This window comes from Brassica napus, chromosome A9 (genome assembly GCF_020379485.1).
Source record: "Brassica napus cultivar Da-Ae chromosome A9, Da-Ae, whole genome shotgun sequence".
NCBI lineage: Eukaryota > Viridiplantae > Streptophyta > Magnoliopsida > Brassicales > Brassicaceae > Brassica > Brassica napus.
Window position 1 is genome coordinate 16513472 of NC_063442.1, and position 18926 is coordinate 16532397.

The following is an 18926-nucleotide window of genomic DNA, read 5'->3' on the forward strand; positions in this document are numbered from 1 at the left end:
AAAAGGAATATTTTCTTTTTGAAAGTTATTCTTACAACTGGACGATAACAATAAATATTTAGTAAAAATAAAAACAAAGAAATACTAAATTTTCAACTTTTTTTTTGGTGTAAATGTTAAAATTAAATTTTCAACTTAAATAACAAATACAAGTTATTTTTGCAACTGAATGATAAGAATAAAAATGAAAATATCACGAAAATCACATTAATACTAAAATAAATTTAATAATTTTTCAAAAAAATATGCCATGACATATTATGTTTACAAACAAATATAAATAAATTTTTGTTATTTTGTATAAAACTATTTATAATATTTTAGTATAATGATAAATCTAATTATGATATGTGTATATATAATACTAATTATGAAAATAAATAAACAAGAAATAAAGATGTAGATAAACACAAAATAAATACATGGAATTATCTTTTTATTTTTTCTAAAACGTTTTCCATTTATTTTTGAGATATTTTTATAATATTAGTTTGTAATCAGTTAAATAACGAATTATATAATTTATTTATTAGATATTAAAACTTTAATTAGTCAAATTAAAAGAAAATTGTTTAATAACTAAGCATAAAATTATGGAGAACATGACAAATAAACAAATTCAATTCAAAAATAATAGTATAAATAGATTAAATAGATTAACCTCCACAAGATTTTCATCATCATGTAAGATAATTTTTTTTTTTTTGAGTAAATTTTTGCATTAAATTAAACGAACAGCATACAACTTGGATCAAAAACACAGAACAACAATACACCTAAGCTATACCACAGGCTGCAACAACATCGTGAAAAGATAAAAGGATATGAATGCCAAGACTTTAGCAGGAAACAAAAGCACATCCCCAAGAAGATTGTTAGGACTTCAAGAACTCATCCAAGAGCAGCAGCATTGGGCCAGTCTCCACAAGACGAGCAAGAGCAGTTACGCCATCGGACAACGCCGAACCCAGAAGCAAAAACTGAAGCAGCGCCCCAAGAAGACCAAACCCCTGCTCACAGATAAGGAATGAAGCCCGAGACGCAAAACCAGGGACAACCTTTGCGTCAAACCGCCAAGTCACAACATACACCAATCCTCAATCCACATACGAAAGGAGAGCAGTCCAAGGCTTGCTACAGATGCCACTATGGGTAGACAGAAACCGTCGACACCCAGAAACAGAGAGAGCAGAGGAGAGAGTGACCTTACATTGAAGGTAGGTATAAACCGGAGGAGAAGACTCACCACCGCTAGACACAACCTGTACCACTGCCTGAAGAACAGAAAGCGGACCTGTCGACAAGAGCACAACCGGAACAGAAAACTGAGGGGGTGTGGAACCCGAACACCAGAAGAAACCCAGAGCTTCCACCGGAGCTGGGAAGAAGGATCCCACCGTGCGCAGACTGCAAAGCTTTGACCATCAGGAGACAACGCCGATGGGAAAACCTTACGGACACGTCGCCTCTGAGAACCAGAGAGAAAACCAAACCACCGCAAATCAACCACTCCTCCGTTCGCTACACCGCTTCGCAGAGATGTAGATCGAAGTTGGAGAAGGACCCCCACTGAGCCACGCGCCCGCCGACAACAAGGACGTAGATCTAGGAAAACGAAAAACTAGATCCGACAGAACCTTTGATCCAAAAAGCCACTTCTCAGCCTCGCCGCTTTTCCAGACCACCGAACCGCCCCTTTAAACTGCGAAGATCTCTGGTGAAGCTCAGCCGAATCCAGAAGCACAAGCATATTGACAGGAAAGAGCAGAAGTGAGGAGAGGTAAAAGGAATAAAAAAGGAGGGAGGAGAAGGAGATCTCCGGAACCGGCAGGCGCCGGACCGGAGAAAGCTAGGTCATCGGTGGAAAACGAGAGGATTTAGAGAGAAGGTTATATCATGTAAGATAATTGTGATAAAGATTAAAATTTATGTATATTTAAATATTTAAAATATAGTTAGATTAGAAAGAAACAAACCTTGCATGACTTGAACTAGAAGGACTGAGAATGGCGGTGTTGATTCGTGAGAACAGCGGGGTTACGGAGGCGACAATGGAAGACTGAGAAGACTGACAGAGATGGATTGATTCGGAAGCAAGAGCTTGGCGGTGTTACGGAGACGATAATGGAAGGATAGTGTGTGAAGAATCGAACCTAGGATTCTAAAAAATTCGCCGCAAAAGGGGTGTCTTGAGAGAGGTCGTGATTTTAGAATAAGGAAATAGGGTTGTGAGTTATTAGAGAGGGGTTGGTACAATAAGTAAACCGATAGGCTCTGGCTGGTTTAATTTTTCTTTTTACTTTCCAAAGACATAAGGGCATAAAAGACATTAACTAGAAAAAAAGGTTGTCACATGTAGAAAGTGTCTTGGGCTGTAAATCCAAAGACATAAAGTGTCTTGGAGAGTAAAAATTCCTATTATTACGTACTCCACCATACATAAAATAATCGCGGAAAACTTGTGTATTTTGTGAACGGGAATGATCAACGCTCTGCTTCATCTTTGGCGACAGAACTTGATTTGGTCCAAGGGTCTCTTCCTGTGAAGTATCTCGGAGTTCCTCTGATGCCTCATAACCTGTGAAGCCAAGATTATCAACTTTTAGTGGATAAAATCAGATCTCGAGTTACTTCTTTGACAGCAAAACAGCTATCTTTTGCAGGAGATTTAAACAGCCGTCTACTAGTACGATCAATTTTTGGTCTGCAATTTGTCCCACTGGCAAAAGAATGTTTTGGAAAAAACTAGAAAAGATTTGTACCACCTTTCTCTGGACAGAAGCTCTGAACTCGCAAGGGGGGGAAAATGTCTTGGGAGAGTGTTTGTTCACCGAAAGAGTGCGGAGTTTTGGGTCTGCTTTGCTTAATGGTATTAAATTTGGTGTATGGACTCAAACTCATATGGCTCCTTTTTGCTGGTTCTGAATCGTTGTGGGTCTCAAATATTTGCAGCTGGATTTGGAGAAGGTTCATGAAGCTTTCTTATTTAGCAAAACCTTTCATTCTCTATCATGTAAACTCAGGAAGGATTTTGCGTCTTTTTGGCATAACAATTGGATGGAATTTGAATCAGTTATTGATGTCATCGGCGCACTAGGTCGATCAGTTGACTCTTCTGTCAATGACGACGTTACAGGGGATGCGTGGAGGATGTTAGTGGTATCTCCTTTAAAAAAAAGGTATACAAGGGTAAATCCATATATAACATATGGCATAACATTTTTATATATAAAGAGAGATATTTTTGGCAAAAACAATTAATGGATTATTCATTTTAGTACCCTACATAGTGCAAGAAACTTACTAGGGTTTATCTTGGTGAGTGTAGCTGTTCCACCGAAGTAACAAGCAATGCGATTGTTCCCATTAGTCTGATAATACACATTAAACGCAAAAGATGCGTGCGACCATATCGTATCCGGCTCGTAACAGTCACCATGTTTCTCGATGACTGAGCAATCAACTCTCCCAATACCACATCCCCAATCAAGAGCTCTCTGTAGCTCAGCCTGAGACGCACTTGGTCGAGCCACGCACCATGTTCTTCCGTCCAGGAACGTCGTATTACCTTCAGCTCGAATAGGTCTCTGGTCGGATCATCGTCACCGGTTTTGAAGCTTCACATCGTGCTTGGGATATGAACTTTAGTAGAAGCAGAGAAAATAGAAAAATCCAAAATTGATTTCTCATTTTCAAGATGTTGGTAATAGAAAATATAAATGTAAAGAGAAGAAAATATCCAGATCATAACATCACCATATGTAGAAACCTATATTATACATAAATAATATATTGATTGTCACACTCGTTTAAGTATAATGATCAAGTGATGGGGACTTTGGAGGTTGAGACAAGTGAGGTTAGGTTTATTTAGACAAGATAACCTAATCAAAAGAGCTAAGAATAATCTAGATCTCATTAAGGAATCGAAGGTGCCTTCAAGAGTAATAAAATTTTCAAGAAATTGATAGCATAAGATTTTTTTTTAATTATTTTTAATATCAGGAATATTACTTTCCATTCATTTATGACTTATTCTTGGGTTCACCCCCTAGGATGAACCTCTAGGTTCACCAACCAATAGGATTATGTTATTTCAAATTTGATATCTTTTATAAAAAGAAACAAAATATTGCCAAGTTATATTATGTTTAAAAAAAAATAAAATAAAAATAGTAGTAATTACAAAAAAAAAAAAATTTTAAGAAAAAACTAAACCCTAAATCATAATCCCTAAATCCTAAACCCTTGGATAAACCCTAAACCCTTGGATAAATCATAAACTCTAAATCAAAAACACTAAACGAAACACTCAAGGGTTTAGGATTTTAGTGTTTAGGGTTTTTGATTTAGAGTTTATGATTTATCCAAGGGTTTAGGGTTAACCCAAGGGTTTAGAGTTTCGGATTTAGGGTTTAGGGATTAGGATTTATGGTTTAGGGATTAGGATTTAGGGTTTAGTGATTTGTTGACGACGTTAACAATATTTTTTAAAAAATAATCTTTTCTTTTGTAACAACTATTTTTTTTAACCTTTTTATTTAAAAACATAATAACTTGACAATATTTTGTTTTCTTTTTTAAAAGATATCGAATTTGAAATAATAAAATTCTATTGGTTCGTGAACCTAGAGGGTAAACCCTAGGGGGTGAACCCAAGAATAACTCTTCATTTATTGTATAACGAATACTGAAAGTTGAGGAGAGGCGTTCACAACTCACAAGCAATTAATTCTCTGCAAATAGTATATGTTTAATTATAAACATAATAATTTCACATAGGAAAGGCATACAATACACAACACACATTTAAGACTAAATATATTTCGACAAAGTGATTCACAATTTTTTCAATCTAAAGTGTAGAGAATGATGAGAGTATAAGATTGGAAGAATTGTATATTGACTCTCATAATGATAAAGCTTATACATGTACAACTTATATAGGAAGATAAGAATGTAAACGTTAAACCTAGATTTCTTAACTAAATATATACATATCTCAATAAAAATATTCACAATTATGTTTTATATCTTCATGATTCTCTATGTAAAGGACTAAAAACAGAGTCGGTTTGATTAAGAAACAAAACAACATAGCCAAGTTATTACAAAAGCCAATACCTAAATCCATTCAGAAGATGATGCTAACAAATCAAAAGACTTTAAACTCAAGAAAGCATAAATTAAAAAAAAAAAAGAACAGAGCTTATGGCATTGATTTTGATGAGGCATAGTGAAGCCTGGTGAGCACGTCAACTCTCTTACACAACTCTTCCACTTAAATGTTCATGTATTTAGAAATATCTTCGATCTTGTTCCTACTCAGATCAAGAAAAAAAAATCGATTAAGTTCATTGACTGTACCAAAGATAACAGTTTTTATCTAACCAGTCTCTCAATCAGATGGCCTCAATCACATGGGAGAACCAAATTACGTTGAACATTTCTAGTTTCAGTATCCGCAACCTATATCTACTGGAAGTCTTTTTACTCCAGTAGTTATGAAGTCATTAATTTTTTTTACGTTTCAATATTTTGGATTCGAATCTTAGAGAAATGATTTATTAACAATTACATAGATTAATAGAGAATAAACCTACACAAGATTTTCATCACGATGTAAGCAGTGTCGGCCCTGGATAGAAGCTGGGGTAGCATGTGCTTCCAGCCTTGAAAATAATATGTAATATTTCAACTATTTTTGACTAAAATCTCCATTAGCTTAGTTGGTAAATGTTAATAACCATATGTTAGTACTACAAACAAACTAAAAGTTTGTTTACATGACAGAAATAAGAGATCAACAGTTATTGTATAGAAATAAATTGTAAGGTAACATACATAATTTTTTTTTTAAAAACTCAACCATAATTCCAATATTGATATGGAAATAAAAATATATAGTTGCACAATTCGAAAGAATGCAATATAAAACAACTTACCAAAAACAAATAAGAGCAGACATGAAACTAGATGATTTAAAATAAGAAAATGATTAAAAGTTCTATCGCCAAAATAAAAACAGAACATAGTCCCATTCAAACTATCTCAGTAATTGTATAAGGCAATTTAGTAAACACAACAAAACTGAGTCTTAATCTCCTTATAACAAATAAGTTCAATGAAAAGAGTTGATAAAAGTAAAGAAGAGCAATCACAATAATAAATATCACACATAATATAAAACCAAACTCTTCAAGTTAAACACAAATGTTAAATAAAAGTAAAATATCTGGGTGAACAGAGATCAAACCCTAGTATTATATAAAAACGCATTAAAAGTAACAAAACCCCCTTTTTGACTGTCTCGACATCGGACGGTGAAATTATTTTTGTAAATGCTGAGTCACCTTTAGAGAATTGGTTCTCAAATTTCATTTTATGGCATCTTATTTTGAACATATGAATATTTCCTTCACGGTGTTGCAAAATTTCCTACACAGAATCAAAAACACATTAAGTTTCTTATTTTCCCAAACATTGAGAGAAGAAGAATAAATTGAGAGAAGAAGAAAAAGGAAACTTACAGCCATGAATCGTCTCCAACAAGCATCATATCTCCTTCATGAACTTTAAAGGTTAGTTTCCATTGACTGTGCATATGCAACTTGCCTTCGATATTAAAGAGTTTTTCTAGTTCAAGGATCATGTGATTGTATCCATCAAAATCAGTTAAATCAACAGTTCTAACAACACCTTCCATGTGAACCTGGTCAATAAACATATCAAGTGTTTGTGAATTAAATATAGTCATCTCAATCTGGTTAAAAAGTTATTCAAGTTTCTTATCAATATCAAATCTACTGTATTAGAATAAAACTGTGTGTGCAACCATATATAAAATCTAGTCTTTTCTTAAAAAGAACATGAATAATTTTACAAAGCCTATGTCTTATCATGTTCTACTTATTAATAATTAATAATTTTAGAATTGACTAAAAAGTAAAGAATAAGTAGAAGATGCTCTTAGTCATACCTTGGTACTACTTGTAGTACACCTTATTTTCTTCGTTTGGATTTCTGTTAGTGATGTCACTGCTTGAATTTGATCAAGCTTTTCTTCATCAAAGATTTCAGAAATTTTACTCTTTTGGTATGATTCAAGTGGTTCCAAAACATCTCTTGCTTTGGTAGAAGCCGTTAGATCAACTCCAAACAATCTGAAGCTACTAGATGCATTGGTGGTTGAATTTTCTTTTGTTGACTGGACCATTTGGTCATTGTAATATGGTTTGGACATAGCAAGACCTGCATAGCTCACTAGCCAACCAGATGAATTTTTTGAATCATTAGTTTCATTCTGATAAATAAGTTGAGGAAGACTTGTCGAAGATTTTATACTTGATTCTCCAATTTATTGGCTTTGAGTCAACATATGAATTATCATATTTGAACTTATATATAGAAATATGATGATAATGGATACACAAAGAAGCATAAATTATTTAAAAGTATTTTCTTACCAATTTCGTTAATTTCGCGTTGGCGTTTGGTTTTTCGAATTAAAGGCTCAATTTCCCATGGAGAGACCTTATTAGGTCTTGAAATTGTTGCAGCTTCATCCCACTGAACCTATAAAAATAAGTTAGTGGATTTTACTTATTATTATTTTGAAATCATAGTCTAAAATAATATAACAAAAATTAGTTATGAATAAGTTTTACTTGTAGGTTTCGCCATTCTGAATCCTTCCAATAAATGGAGAAATCTTCCACTTTTACTATTGTCCCAGAATATCTTTGCAGTATAAACAAAATTTGTAAGTAATCATATTTGGAAAAAAAAAATTATATGAGAGTCAAATATTTACATTATTTCATTAAAATCACGTCCTTCAAACTTCATAGTAAACCTTGAACCTGTATTGAACTTCATGTTCACTGCATCTATAACTTTTTGCAGTTGACAATGAATTTGCTCGACCTAATATCATCATATCAAGAATAAATTAAAATATGCTTTTTAAAAATAAAATATTCTCATGATGTTTAAGTAGAGTAATAAAGTATTTTCCTTACTTTGGCCTATAAAACACGTCGAACATACATTTGGAGTTAATAGCATTCGATGCAGTAGCAACTAAACCATAATGCATACTCTCTTTCGAAATTACTGATGATGATATGTTGCTTTGTTGAGGCGCTGCTTTTCTGATTCCGATTTGTGATTCCCCATTCTCCCCTCTAAAACAAAAAATATTTAAAATACAAAAAAAATTAAGAAACAAAAGAGATGCAAAATGACAAATGTATATACCTAAGGAATACAACAGAGTCTCCAACGGCCAAACTTTTTTTTCTTACAAACTGTTTCCAACCAGATGTGAAAAGATGTCTTTGTGGTGTACCTAATTGATAATTTATACATAAATAAAGATTATTAGTTGTGTATAAAGATTATTAGTTACTACCAAACGATTTTGATATAGAAAACGTAGCTACCTCTAAAAGTGTGTTTAAATTTCCAAACATGATCATGGAGATCTTTAGCAACTATCCACTGACTCGATGCTTGCTGTGACATATCCTAAAAAAACGTTTAATACAAAGGATCATATAAAAATTTACAATATAAGTCAATTATGGATTTATTTGGTGTATTTATTAAATGAAAATACCAATAGAGGAAGACATTCAATGGCATCTTTTTTAAATAAAGAAAAACCACCATGTGTGCTGGCATCCGAAGCAGTTAACACCTTGGTAAAATAGTTAATGTTTTGTTCGTTGTTGCCATTAGGAATAGAGACTTCAAATTCCTAATAATTAAATTCATAAATTTATTTACAGATATTATAAAAAGAGGTACTATTAGTTCTTAAATAAAATTTTAAAATTTCCACGTACAGGTGAAAATGGCGACAACGAAACTTTTGCATAAACTTCATCTGTATTGGTATCCACCTAAATTCATGCATAAAACATGTCAAAACCATAATATGTACAATTGTAAGCCAATTAATCTCATGTGTATTTCCTAAAGAGAAACATCAAATACCAAAGATACATACCTTAAGCTTGATGCTAATAACATTACAACGAATTTTTGAAGAAATATCAAAAATTGGTTTAAATTGGCACAGGTTGTCATTTTCTGATGCTACAAGCTGATAATGTCATAAGATTGTAGAAAAGTTTATTGAATAACAAAATATGAGAATTAATGTGAAATTATTCATAGAAAAACATGTGCCTGCTCTATGTGCCCTTGAGGAAAATAATAAACTTCTTCTCCAATTATTGGAAGATCAAACAAAGATCCAGCACATAACTTCCATAACTGATTATACATATATCTATTGGTTCCATCAGTTCCTAAATGAATAAAAAAATATTTTTATGAGTAAATATTCCTAATAAATCAAAAGTTAAATTTGAGTTCCTTTTTTAACTTATACCTTGAAATTTAGGTTGTGCATCTCTAATTTTGTTATTCTCCATCAGCTTTTACCAAATAATGGTCTTGAATTACACCTTACACAAAAATATCACCAAATCCAGAATAGTTGTTAGCATGGTATTCTATTTCAAAATTAGGGGTGGGCGGTCGGTACCCATTATTATTCAGTTCGGGTCTATTTAGGTTTTGGGTTTTTGAGATTAAAGATTTCAATCTCATTTAAGTATTTATAAATTTTTATTCGTGTTTGGTTCGGATCTTTGCGGGAGATGAGCTGTTTAAATTATTTTTAAATTTTTCAAACTCTAAAAATGAAGTTTGTGTTTTTTTTAAATAATTCAAATTCAAAAGAGTATATAAAGTTTGTGTTTTTTAAAAGGTATTGATAAACAGGTTTGTGTTTTTTTAAGTATGATTACATCATGATAGATAGAGAATTTTAAATAAAATTTTACAAATTATATTGCAATATAAATCATGATTATTCACAAAATCGAGCCATACAAGTAGATAATTAACATAATACCTTTGATTAGTGAATTGTTGAGCACGTTTTGATCTTGGTAAACAAGTTTGTTTTCTGTTCTTTACAATGATCTGTATTTGTCTTTGTTTAGTCATCAATTTGATATACATCAGGTATTTATAGTTGAGAAGTCATTGTCCTACATTAATATTGTTCATATGATTTTTGACTAAAGATTACCTCATAAGTCATAATTAGTTGATTTGTCAGTGAAGAAAATGGTCTTTAGTAAAAGAAAATTCAAAGGTCGCCTATGGATTCTGTACTTAAACATTAATGCATTTTTACAGCCTTTCCATTTATGTGAAAAAAATCCCAAAATGGAACTCATCTAATGTTGAACACGTCAATTCTCCCATCATCACCTCAATCCCAAAATGGAACTCATCTCTAAATGGTAACCAAAGAAATGAGTGAGCATAGTTGATTCCTTACCATTTCTTACAATTTACACCATTTACAAGGAATATTTATTACTTATGATTCCTTAATATTCTTTAACTTTTAAAGAATAAAAGACTACAATTATTCCTTATAAAATTAGAAAAGAAATAGATTTTCCTCTTATTTTTTCATTTCATTCTTTTCCTTGTTATTTCTCTTATTCTTTTAATGGTTACCAGTTAAAGCCTTACATCTTTGGTTAACAATTAACCAAAAGTCATGTGTTTCTACATGATCCACACATACATGTGATGGACAGAAGTTGACCAAAAAACAGAAATATTATATTGGACCTAACTTTTATTTTGTAAGTTTTTAAATTCAATACACCTTTCAACTTTATAGTTAAACTTACATTGAATCACTAATATTCCTTTCATTATACTACTATCTATGTTTCCAAACAATATTCTTATTTATTACTTATGATTCCTTAATATTCTTTAACTTTTAAAGAATAAAAGACTACAATTATTCCTTATAAAATTAGAAAAGAAATAGATTTTCCTCTTATTTTTTCATTTCATTCTTTTCCTTGTTATTTCTCTTATTCTTTTAATGGTTACCAGTTAAAGCCTTACATCTTTGGTTAATAATTAACCTACATATTTTAATGATTGTCTTTTCCAGTTAAATTAATGAGTTTTTCTTAATCAAATTTAAACTTAATATCATTAAATGAACCTACCTTTTATAATGTTTCTCTTTTCCAGTTAAATTAATGAGTTTTCTTTAGTCAAATTTAAATTTAATATCATTAAATAAACCTAAAAATACATCATATATTTAATGTAAATTATTACGGATGAGTACGGCCCAATAAAGAACTTGAATTTTATTTTTTACGAAAACGTGAATCACTTGACATATCCCATATATATGTTACTATCATTTATAAAGCTTAGAAAAGCATCATCTAATAAATATTAATATAAAACATATCATATATATGTTACTATCATTTAAATTTAATTATATATCATATCAAATAGAAAAAATATTTTTTCGATTTATAAAATTTATTTATATGTTTGCACCAATTTAATTATGTAAGTAATAGATAATGACTTTTTAATTATTCAATATATATTTATTTCATAATATGTTATAAACATATAATATGTAAAATAATTTATATATATAATGTTTATTCCGCGCAAGGCGCGGGTCTTAACCTAGTATAATATTTAAAATATATTAACTACAATATAACAAATGCATATAACCTACCTATACTTTAGTTTGAAATGATCATGCTCAAGTTTTATATAGTCAACTTACATCATGCATCGATCGATGTACAATATTCAAACCACCTATAGTTTTCGTTTTCTTTATAGGATGTATCAACCAACCAATCATCCTATTGATTTTCTAAGCTTTATAAAAACAAATCAATAAATACAAACTCAAAATCCAATATCTTCTATTAATCAAAACATAATATCTTTAATGTCGTATCTTTAATGTACCTATTAAATATAGAAACTGTAACCATAATTACACTAATTATAAGAATATAATTGATTCCAACCAATTGATCTATTACTTCGGTAATTGATTTGCTTGTAGAAGAGGAAACAAGAAATTTAAAATTTGTAAGAATATAAAGATATAGAGATTCCAACCAATTGCCTATATTTGTGTATGAGTTTCGCATTATAAGCTTCAAATTGAACATTGAAAAAGATAGAGATTTTTTTTAATCTTTTACCGACACAGAACTTAAACAAAACAAAAGAGTTAAAGGTAATTTATTTTTGTTACACTTCCCGGAAAAAAACTTACAACATGGGCTTTCATAATATGGCCTTTTAACATATTAATGTTATGGATATTTAATAAATATATGCAAGAAAAAATAAAGACTATAAATAATTTATTATTAATAAAATTATGAAATTATTTATAATTTGATGACTAGTTCATCGCCATTTTTTATATGTTAAATTTTCATAGAAGTTTAAAAATCATTATATTTTCTTTAAACATGTACAATTAAATTATAATCTTTTTATGCCATACTAAGTCATAATATAATATTTCTTCATATTTTACATTAATAACCATTGTTTTTAAATAACGTCTACAATTCTCTAATTACGTCTATTTGTTCAATTTTTTATATGATATCGAATATTCGTCATAAATAGATGGTTTAAGATGCCAAAAAAAATATTTAGTTGGTGAATATAATATATCAAATATTACAAATACATCATTTAGTTAAATAAATAACCAAAAATCAAAAATTTATACCCGCGCTGGCGCACTGGTCAGGGTCTAGTTTTTCTTTATACTACTATCCATGTTTACAAACAACACTATAATTAATCTTTTATCCAAGCAATATAAAATATTAGACCTCATATTTTTTATAATTCTAACAATTTTCTTTCAAATTATTTAGATAAATTAAATAATAGAAAAAATTCAGATAATTTATAAACAGCAAAAATAAATAGAACTTATTTTACAGGTTTAATAACTACAAAAAATTCAATAATAAATCAATTAAATTAACGGATTATTTTATTTATTATATTTCCTAAATAATGGTTATATCATTTAAGTAACATAATAATTCAATAATATCCATATCATAAAAATATATAAAGTTATACATTGTACAATAAATATAATAACAAAAATAATTATGAAAAATGTTCAAAAAAAATATATATATATATATATGTATATATATATGTGTTATTTAAAGAAAATGCTTAACACTAATTGTTAACAACAAATTTAAACCTATTATAAGATAAACCAAAAAATTAACAAGATAAATTACACAAAACAATTATAATAAAATTAATTAGGCTATATAAAAAGGAGTAATATGTTCAAGACATATTTATAGTTCTTAATTATTTGATACATATCATTTTCTGCATCAAAATTTTGTAGAAACGTCAAAATTTCATAAAACTACAAAACAATGAACCTTAGAATTTAGATTAAAAGGTGACAAATTATGAAACTATATCAATTTAAATCAAATTGGATTACATATCGGTCATCCATCGGTTCAATCGGTTAGTCTCTAGTTTTAGTGATTTTTTTAAATATTGATATTTTTAAAAACCTAAAGAAAATTATCAAATCACCGGATTAACCGATTTGACCGCGGGTTTGGATCGAATTTAAAAACACTGATTTTAGTTTCAAAATGTTTTAAATACGAAAAACTTAGTAGTAGAATTTGTCATCATAAAATATTCTGCGCTTGCAAAGCACGGATCAAAATCTAATGATACTTAAAAGGCATTACAAACAAAAATATGAAAGTACTAGATGATAACCATCATTTTATACTAATGTTTGTTTATCAAATGATTTTAACATTTTGCAACACTACCATTTTTATCGATTATAAAATGGTGAATACAAATGTTGGTCTCTTAAATTTATCATTGTTGTTAAAGAGTTAACGTATTAAAATTCATTTTAATTATTTCAGGACTCCATATGCACAAAAGGATATTAAGTTTTGCCAGCTGACACAAATCAAAGTAATCGTATAGGCAAGATCGATTGTAAAATGACAAAAGAGGATTAGGTGCACCATCTATGTAATAAGTAAATGCCTCTTTTCGGCTCAGGATTTGTTTACTATTGAGTCTCCATAAGTGATTTCATTTTCTACCTCTATAAAATTGTGTTGTCGTTTATGTTTCACTGATATGAGTTTTATTTTTTTTTCTTCTATGAATTCGGTGAATTACATAAGTGTCAATTTAAAAAGATAGACATCTGTAAAAATTAGTTATACTCCAGATACATATAAACTCTATTCACAGGTTAGTGATTCTAATATATCAAGTTGTTATATAATATAAGTGCAGACTCAGAATATAAATGTATGTCTAGTAGTTAGTACATATTCACTAGTTCAGTTTAAAAATCATCTAATTCGAGAACAACAAAACAAATTATTTATTTTATTAACCTATGATTTAGGTTTAGTTACTTAAGAGTATACGATAAAATATATTTATATATAATATTTTACCATTATAGTATGTGTAAACTATGTATAAACTAAGAACTGTTTGATTTATTAAATGATAAACCAGAAAACTTATAATAAATAGTTAAAATCTTTCATTCTTACATTTATAATAGCTAGATAGGGTATTAGGGAGAAACAAATACTAGACGAATGATCAAATCTCTCATTCTTCGAACAAACTCAAAAGGAGATTATTAGAATCTTGTCATGATATTTCATTAAAAGCTTTTTAGGAATAAAAATCAAGATTAAAATATTTAATCTGAATAAAATAATATATATAGTGCTTCTAATATTAAAAATCACATCGATTTAAAGAATATTTGGGACTGTCAGGATCAAATAACATAGGGGAAATTACATGTTTACCACTTTCATGGTAGCACTTTTCATTTTTACCGCCACTAAGGAGACATTTTCAAAAATACATTCTTCATTTAGTGGCAAAAAACTCTTATGCTCTTGTTATTTATATATATAATAAATCATTATTTAAATAAAAAAATAAAAAAAGTAAATTTTTTTTTATGTTTTCGAATTATACTTTTTCAAACTCGAACTCTTTTATAAAAATATATTTGAAATTTTGTTTTCGAATTTTTCTTTAATTTATTTTCAAATTTCTTTTGAAAAACGAAAATTAATTTTGAAACTATTTTTAAAATTTTTTTATATATTTTTAAAATATTTATTTATATATTTATTAGAATTCTAAATTTCGCATTCCAAAAACCCTACCCCACCCCTCAACTCTAAACTCTAAGTCTATATTAGTTAACCCTAAGGATATAATTGTCTTTTATCCTTCATTAAAAGTGAGGGTAAAAGTGGTTACTGTAAACATGAAAAGTGGTACTATGAATGTGCTATTTGTGGCAATTTCCCAATAACATATTTGAAACTACCTATTTAAGAAATAATTTGTATACATAAAAGTATATACCTCAATCATTTTATTTGTGTTATATGGTATTAATTATAATTAAGTGATATTGACATAAATATAGTATATTTTAATATAATTTTTTATTATTAACACTTCCTACTCATATGATTTTATTAACATTTGTATGTTTACTGTAACAAAAATTTAAACCGCTAATTACAAAACTTTTAATGTGAGATTTATCAGTACAAATTTCAAAATTAAAATATTAAGATCTCAATAATTTTCCATGAAAATTTTGAATTTTACATATTGTTATATAGTATGTAGTTTAATTTTAATGATATTAATATATATATATATATATATATATATATATAATATGAATATTTATTAATGAGACTTAATATTCATACGATTTATGATCATCTGTATTTTGATTGAACAAAAAAATAAACCATTGATCACAAAACTTTCAATGTGAGACTTTTGTCATTTTTAGTAATATGTAGTCGTTTTAAAAAATTCAAAATATAACATATAAGAAAACAATCTATTTTTTTATTATATGCTTGATGTGACTGTTTAATTTCCATTAATAGTATAAAATTAAACAAAAAAGAGAGATGATACAAAAAATGTTTTCAAATATGTATTATTCATAATCATTAATTGTCATATATATGTTAATCATATTAGGTAATTCCGTAAGTTTTATTTCATAAGAAAATTGAGAATATTCTTTTTTACATTACTAATCAATTTGATAGTTAATTTAATAAAATAAAATAATATATATTTATAAAGACCAACTTATTTTTCTAAAGATTGTAAGAATCATCCTAGTAATGACATATGGCTCTGAAAACATGTTGTAATGCTTCAGAATTAATATACAGGGGATGGTTCCTACTTGCATACATCATATTCATAGAAGCATGTTCCGTAGCCTGCAAGCAACATATAAAATATCTCATCTAGTATCTTGTACTCCCCATACATAAAATAATTGCAGAAAAGAAAATGTTATATCAAAAAGATGTTATTAGAGAGGTTACTCAAATTCAGTCACGTATTTCTTTTGTCATTTATCTTACTTTTGGAAAATAAGTATACATGGGTAAATCCATATATAAAATAGGGCATAACATTTATAGATATAATTGGAGATATTATTGGCCGATTATTCATTTTAGTAACCTAGATGGTGCAAGAAACTTACTAGGGTTTATCTTGGTGAGTGTAGCTGTTCCACCGAAGTAACAAGCAATGCGATTGTTCCATTGGTTTGATAACTCATTAAACGCAAAAGATGCGTGCGACCGTATAGTATCCGGCTCTATGACTAAGCAATCAACTCTCCCAATACCAAATGCTCAATCAAGAGCTCTGTGTAGCTCTGATACATGTGACCTCGTCGAATCACAGCTTTAGAACAAATAGATGAACAAGAAACATAAACACACAAACTTTTGGACAATTAATTATTTCCTCTAAGTGTTCAAGCTCATTTTTGATGTTTGGCCTAAACTGTGAAGTCGTTTAACCTCGAACTCACGTTGCACAAGTATACAAACACGAAGCTCTCACGGAAACCGCTCAGGAATACAGATACGAAAGAAACGGATGAGAAACGAAAAATAAGAAAAGGAGCACACACATATGGGATATGGAGACACAAATATAATCTAAATAGAAAACTTCATTTTCTTATTCTAGATTTCTTTTTTGTATTTATCTCTTAACATGTACATTTATTACTATGTTAAGTTTCCACATATTTGGAATTATTCAACAGAACAAAAGAACCAAATTACCCGTAACCTAAATCTAAAGGAAGTCTTATTACTGGATTCGGATCCTAGAGAAATGATTTATTAACAACTAGGAGTTTTGCCTGTACATGCGGACATAGTTATTTAATAATATATTTAATAAATATTTATTAATAAATATATTATTAGTTTAAAGATCAAAAAAAAATTAAACATTAAATTTATACTATTTTATGAATCTTTCAATTTTTTTAATTTTTATTGATTTATAAACATTATTTTTGGATAACAACACTAATATCTTGTAAATATGTTATTATCTTGAACAAATTTTTATTATATTAATTTATAAACAATGATATAATTAAATAAACAAATATATAATTGTTAATATAAAGTGATGTTATTAAACCAAATTCTAGGAATTAGCATAACTTACAAAATCTCAAAATAAATCAAAAACACAAAAATGTTAAACCAAACTCAGCTTTACATATATTAGTCAAAGTAAATAAGAATATTGATATATGTATAATTATATTGTGAAATACTTCCTATAATAATTAAATAAACACTCAATCAGACTAACTATGTTGACAAACAAAACATTAATATTTAATGTATATTTGAGGAAATTTTAATTTAAACAAAGTTATAATTTTATAAAAATCGTGAAAAATTAAAAGTAAATAAAGTAAATTTTAAATTTTCATAAATATAAGGTACTTGTTGTAAAAAGGAATATTTTCTTTTTGAAAGTTATTCTTACAACTGGACGATAACAATAAATATTTAGTAAAAATAAAAACAAAGAAATACTAAATTTTTAACTTTTTTTTTGGTGTAAATGTTAAAATTAAATTTGGCTCAGCTTAGGAGACAATGCAGTCCTAGACGCAGAGCCATTCCCAAACAGAGAAGCTTTGAGACCGAGAGCATCCTTTCTCACGAGTGACCGAGATCAAAGCTGCCGGGAACCCATATAGCCTGATTAAGTAGAACCTCATTAGCTTCAATTGCATCAATGGCTCCTTCCAAAAGCAACTTCGTCACAAGCTCATTGAAACGAGCAACAACCTTGAAAGATAAAAAACGAATCTATCAGAATTCAAAAGCCTGAAAAGGTGAAGACTTTGCGAAAGTTGGAGAGCTCATGATGGCGAATCGAAGCCCTTCCCCTCTAATCAGCGACCCGGTGACATGTCGAACAGCGTCAGTTACGAACGACGAGCGTAGCTCCTTCTCTGCGTCAGAATCATTAATCTTCAAACATCTTTAGGACCACCATCAAATTTGCAGTAGATAGATAGCTCCATATAAAGATCTGAAGAAAAACTATACTAGCGAATATGGACGGACCATCAATGATCCATGCATATGATTCACATAGTGTCATCAATCACTGATACGTAACCAGCTTTGTAGTATGAAACCATGTATCTCATCATCTTCTTTTTTCCCTTCTTTTTAATAATAATACAAGTTTTCAATAAAATTGGAAAAAGAACATTTAAAACTTGTCGTAACATAAAAACCTAAATCACTCATTAAAAAAATCAAAACAATTAATTAATAAAAATCCATAAGCCATCAGGATTAGGATCGAAAATTCTGATACCATGATAAGTTTAGAGGAAACCTTTAAAGTATAATAGTTTCTCTCATCCTATTAACTTAGCCAATATGCTTATTTATACAAATAAATAACTTGTCTATCATCTTTACATTTAGAGAATAGTAAACCTTCCTTATACACAAATGCTAACTTTCCTAATAACTATATAAAAATATATACTATCTCCGTTTTAAAATAGATGATGTTTTAGAAAGTTTGTTTTGTTTCAATTTACATGAAGTTTTGAGATTTTAAGAAAA

The 18926-nt window shown here is 29.0% G+C and overlaps 1 long non-coding RNA gene and 1 pseudogene across 1 annotated transcript; both read right to left on the reverse strand.

Annotated features, from left to right (window-relative positions):
* Positions 1–618: 618 nt before the first annotated feature.
* LOC125578316 lies at positions 619–3975 on the reverse strand (annotated as a pseudogene).
* A 1043-nt stretch (positions 3976–5018) lies between these two features.
* Positions 5019–7255, reverse strand: LOC125578318. Its single transcript, XR_007316402.1, has 3 exons — positions 6531–7255; positions 5604–6438; positions 5019–5321 (listed from the first exon to the last, which is right to left on the reverse strand). It is a non-coding gene; the product is annotated as an uncharacterized LOC125578318 (long non-coding RNA).
* Between the last annotated feature and the right edge of the window lie 11671 nt (positions 7256–18926).